Below are 6,000 nucleotides of genomic sequence, written 5' to 3' on the forward strand. Positions count from 1 at the left end.
TGCCCGCGGATTCTGGGTGCGCGGACAGCGGGCGTTCATGGACATCCGCATATTCGACCCGATGGCTGCCTGTCACCGTGAGCTGCCCCTGCAAGCCGCCCACCACAGGAACGAGCAGGAGAAGACAAAGGCATACGGTGAAAGAATCCAACATGTGGATCAGGGCAGCTTCACCCCCCTCGTCTTCACCACATCCGGCGGGATGGGTCCCAGGGCCCAATGCTTCTACGCACGCCTCGCGGAACTAATCTCAGAAAAGAAGCATCAGCCAAGGAGCCACGTTGTCGCCTGGATGAGGTGTCGCCTCTCGTTCTCCCTGCTCAGGTCGGCCATCCTATGTCTCAGGGGCACCAGACACTCTGGCCCAAAAGCCACCAACATCTCCAATATGGACTATGAAGCCACAGTGGTGGAGAGTGACATTAGGGTGGGTCGGGAGTGACTGGAGTAGGGAAGGAAAGGGGGATCTAGACGTAATAGATGATAGGGGATTTAGTGTCAGGTAGTATTAGTGATATGGTTGGATGCCACAGTCATTAGCGAACAGAGTTGGGGCTAATTACCTCCAAGCTATGGAGCCCTCCATGATTATGTGTCGGGAAAAAAAACATGGGTGGAGGTATCATTTATGTAGTAGTAGTAGTAGTAGTAGTAGTAGTAGTAGTAGTAGTAGTAGTGTATTAGTAACCGTATTATCATTAGTAGTAGTAGTTGTTGTTTTTACAGTATATAGGAAGCAGCTCAAGGACGAACAATAATTAAAAGGTCGTCACCGCGCTGCTCCCCCAGTGTTACACAGACATTGGGCGCAAAGTTTATGTTCAAGATCTCGACCTATTTTTGTGGTTCTAAGCCAAGACACCGCTTCCGTCTATCAACAGACCATCAATGTTTGTTTGTCTTGTTCTAGTGTATAAAAAGAAGTTTTGGATTGATCTTGTCTGCGCCGCTGTTTGTTTGTTTGTTTGTTTCTTCCTTGGACCAGGGCCCTTCAAACCCTGAGGTTGTGACGGTACTATTCTAGGTGTTCAGCTGTGTTATTTAATGTCATGAATTCTTATTTTTTTCTCTTCTTTAATATCGACCGTTCAGTCTCCACGGTCACTCGTACTTGTTTTGTAATATCATTAATTATCACACGCCTTATGGCAATTGCTCCGCGCATTATTTCTGGCGGCTTTTCCTTGTAGGTTGTCCACAATGTCACCTATTATGTAATTTATTTGGGCCTAAAGTGACGTTAGGTAATGATATGTGTTCCAGCTTTTCGTTAGGTTTTCTGTAATCCGGCACCAGGGAATTATATATATATATATATATATATATATATATATATATATATATATATATATATATATATATATATATAAATATATATATATATACAGCAGAGGAAGGAGTTCTAGGGCAAAAAAAAAAAAGGAAACAATAATGAAAAAAAAAGCCCGCTATTCGCTGCTCCCACAAAAAGCGCTCAGTGGATTGGCCAAAAGAGAGGTCAACTTCTGAAGGAGAGGTGTCCTGATACCCTCCTCTTGAAAGAGTTCAAGTCGTAGGCAGGAGGAAATACAGATGAATGAAAATTGTTCCAGAATTTACCTGTGTGAGGGATGAAAGAGTGAAGATGCTGGTTGACTCGTGCGTAAGGGATTTGGACAGTATAGGGATGAGCTTGAGTAGAAAGTCGAGTGCAGCGGGGCCGCGGGAGGGGAGGAGGCATACAGTTAGCAAGTTCAGAAGAGCAATCAGCGTGAAAATATCGATAGAAGATAGAAAGAGAGGCAACATGGTGGCGGAATTCAAGAGGTAGAAGACTATCAGTAAGAGGAGGAGAGCTGATGAGACGAAGAGCCTTAGACTCCACTCTGTCCAAGAGAGCTGTGTGAGTGGAGCCCCCCCACACGTGAGATGCATATTCCATACGAGTGAGCTTATAGTGCAGGAATGACACTGTAGAATACTAAATGAAAGGATTAAATGAAAATCACCGCCTTTCCTTCGTGTGGTTTTACGCGTTTACCTTTCTAGTTTCTGACAAGCTAAGTGATTCAGTTTTTGTTGCCCGTTAGAAAAAGGGAAGGGGTCGTGGAACGCTGACTAGTTCGTTTGTGTGGCCGTTGCCCAGGAAAATGTACTCAGTTTTCTTTCCCATCCACTACTGCGCAGTTATTAAACAGAACAGTTTACCCAGTTCCCTTCCCACCCACTACTGCGTAGCCGTTTTCCAGGAAAGTTTATCCATTTCATTTTTTTATTTATTTTTAACAGCAGCTCACGGGCAAAAAACCAAAAAGAGAGGTCAACTTCGGGAGGAGAGGTGTTCTGATACCCTCCTCTTGAAAGAGTTCAAGTTGTAGGCAGGAGGAAATACAGATGAAGAGGTCAACTTCGGGAGGAGAGGTCTTCTGATACCCTCCTCTTGAAAGAGTTCAAGTTGTAGGCAGGAGGAAATACAGATGAAGGAAGATTGGTACAGAGTTTACCTGCATGAGGGATGAAAGAGTGAAAATGCTGGTTAACTTGTGCGTAAGGAATTTGGACAGTGAACGGATGAGTTTGAGTAGAAAGTCGCTTGCGGTGAGGCCGCGGGAGGGGGAGGGGCATGCAGTTAGCAAGTTCAGAAGAGCAGTCAGCGTGAAAAGCAGCTCAAGAGCAAAATCAATTTTTTTCAAAAACGCTAAACATTCCTGCTAAAAAAAAGTAAAGTCGCCAAAAGAGAGGTGAATTTGGAGTTATAGTGGCGCCATCTTGCTTGGCTCATACTGCCCCCTGAAGCTCATCTTTGATCATCTTTTAGAGAGAGACTAGAGTCCAGTCTGATAGATGGCCTTCAGGACAACATGTGGGTAGTCTTAGGCCACTCGGCGATGACTGAAAAATTATTTGCAGCACCGGACGGGACGCGAACGGGCTTCCTATATCCCGCGTCCGCTCGTTGACCCCTCAGCCACCACCTCCCAGCTGCCTCTCTGCCGTACTCGATTTTAGTGGCCGAGGCGGCAAGCAAAACCTTAACTCGAGTTTTATTTCTTGGCGATGAGAATAACCAACGTCCTCAAGACTCGTTCTAAGGGGCACCCATATCTCCTTATACCTGGGAACAAAACCAATTTTATTCTACCGGGAGTCCATTCAGGATGCCTCACTCCTGGTGTACATAGACGGGCTCAAGGCGGCCGAGGGAGTGGTAAATATCGTTGTGGCAGCTCTCTTTAACAGGTCCTTTCCCTTAGGTAACTCTTTTTACTCCTTTACCGCGAGTCCGCTCAGGATGTCTCGCTCTCGTGTACTTAAATAGGTCAAAGACGGCCGATGGAGTTCTAGAGGTGTTTGTTTTATGTGTGGTATTTCTTTTACACGGTGACTGCCCCCACAGGCAAAGCATGCGTGAATTAACATTTTTTGACGTCACAGAAGACAGACCAAACTACATATATAAAAGAAAAATAAGAAAGTACCCGCTAGACGCCGTTCTTATAAACCTAACGTCTCTAAGAAGATAATTACTGAAATGAAGAACAACGCCGCGCAGTGTTTGCTTTACCCAAAACCATGACGCTGTTGAGGAGGAGGAGGAGGAGGAGAAGAAGAATAGTAATGATGCTGATAAAGAGGGGGAAAATTGATGATGATGAGGAGGAGAAGAATAGTAGTGATGCCGATAAAGAGGGGGGAAAAGAATGATGATGATGAGGAGGAGGAGGAGTACAATGATGATAATGAAGAGAAGAAAAACGGCGATAATACTGATTAGGAGGAGGAGAATGGTGATGAAGTGAAGGAGCAGCAGAACGGTGATAATGATGAAGAAAAGGAGGAGGAGGAAGAGAGAGGCGAATGGTGATAATGAGGAGGAGGAGGAGAGTGGCGATAATGCTGCTTAAGAAAAGGAGGGGAAGGCTGATAATGATGACGATGAGGAGGAGGAGGAGAAAGAGGCGAATGATAATGATGAGGAGGAGGAGGAGAGTGGCGATAATGCTGCTTAAGAAAAGGAGGGGAAGGGTGATAATGATGACGATGAGGAGGAGGAGGAGAAAGAGACGAATGATGATGATGAGGAGGAGGAGGAGAGTGGCGATAATGCTGATTAAGAAAAGGAAGGGAAGGCTGATAATGATGACGATGAGGAGGAGGAGGAGAAAGAGGCGAATGATGATGATGAGGAGGAGGAGGAGAGTGGCGATAATGCTGATTAAGAAAAGGAAGGGAAGGCTGATAATGATGACGATGAGGAGGAGGAGGAGAATGAAGTTACAGAAGGTTTGGAAGCATTGCCACCAAGCTACTCATAACGTCCTTTCGACATAAATTCATACTTTTTTTTTACAACAAAGGAGACAGCTCAAGGGCACAAAAAAAGGAAACAATAATAAAAAAAAAAGCCCGCTACTCGCTGCTCCTACAAAACAGAATCAAAAGATGTGGCCGAAAGAGAGGTCAATTTCGGGAGGAGAGGTGTCCTGATACCTTTAATACCTATAAGACTTTTGAGACCGCCTTCCAGTGTCGCCCGTTCTACGTCGTAATGAGTTAGTTGCGACACTTGTTTGTCTTACGTAACCCTTTATCGCCGGGCATTTTTTTTATATAAGTTGTTGACATCACCGCCCTTGCCTTCTTTCCCCGGCCCCCCGCGGCCTACACACAGCCGAGGACTAGAGCACATTTTCCCACGCCTCACCTGTCCTTCTTTATCACGAAAATGTAATTAGTTCCATTTAGGTATTTTTGTTACTTTTTCCTGGTAAGTTTTCAAGTGTCTTCCTCCCATACACTGTTCCCACGCCTTTCTTGTCCACCTTTATCACGAAAGTTGTATATTTTTTACAACAAAGGAGACAGCTCAAGGGCACAAAAAAGGCACAATAATATAAAAAGCCCGCTACAATAATAAAAAAAGCCCGCTAATAAAAAAGCCCGGCAGCTCCTAAGAAGCTGCCGCCACAATTACCACCACTACACCAACCAACATCTGTATTTTTTGCACGTACTTAGTTAGACAGGCTCACATGTCACATGTCTGTTATTGCCATCTCAGAAACCAGCGGCAACTTTTAAACTACTTCTAAACATCTTCTAAACAACTTCTAAACTTCTAAACAACTTCTAAACTACTTCTAAACAACTTCTAAACTACTTTTAAACAACTTCTAACCTTCTAAACAACTTCTAAAGTTCTAAACAACTTCTAAACTATTTCTAAACTACTTTTAGAGAACTTCTAAACTTCTAAACAACTTCTAAACATCTTCTAAACAACTTCTAAACAACTTCTAAACTTCTAAACAACTTCTAAACTTCTAAACAACTTCTAAACAACTTCTAAACAACTTCTAAACTGCTTCTAAACTACTTCTAAACAACTTCTCAACTTCTAAACTTCTAAACAACTTCTAAACTACTTCTAAACTACTTCTAAACTACTTCTAAACTACTTCTAAACAACTTCTAAACAACTTCTCAACTTCTAAACTTCTTAACAACTTCTAAACTTCTAAACTACTTCTAAACAACTTCTAAACTACTTCTTAACTTTTAAATAACTTATAAACTACTTCTAAACAACTTATAAACGACTTCTAAACTACTTCTAAGCTTTTAAACTTCTAAAAAACTTCTAAACTTATAAACTGCTTTTCGCCTTCAATTATTTCCCAGTACTTCACTTCCAATGATTTGTTTCTCATCATGCTCGCGCCATACTATTACTAACCAAGGAATATTGTTTTGGACAGAGCCGTTATAGCCCCTGAGCGTGGTTCATGAAAAGCTCGCAGGGAACGTGGTCTGGCAGAATGGTATTGTCGAAAGGGAGAGCTCGTAATGTGGCTGATAAAGGTACAAGAACATTCACGAGCTGAGAATTATAAGTTGTTTTCCAAGTGGGCACACTCATACGATATCCCAGGGTTACTATATTTTTTTTATTCTTATATGCTTTATTTACTTGTTTTCATCCAAATCCCAGGAATGAACAAAAAATTGCACAGTGTGTTT

Source organism: Eriocheir sinensis, chromosome 41, assembly GCF_024679095.1.
Source record: "Eriocheir sinensis breed Jianghai 21 chromosome 41, ASM2467909v1, whole genome shotgun sequence".
NCBI classification, from domain to species: Eukaryota; Metazoa; Arthropoda; class Malacostraca; order Decapoda; family Varunidae; genus Eriocheir; species Eriocheir sinensis.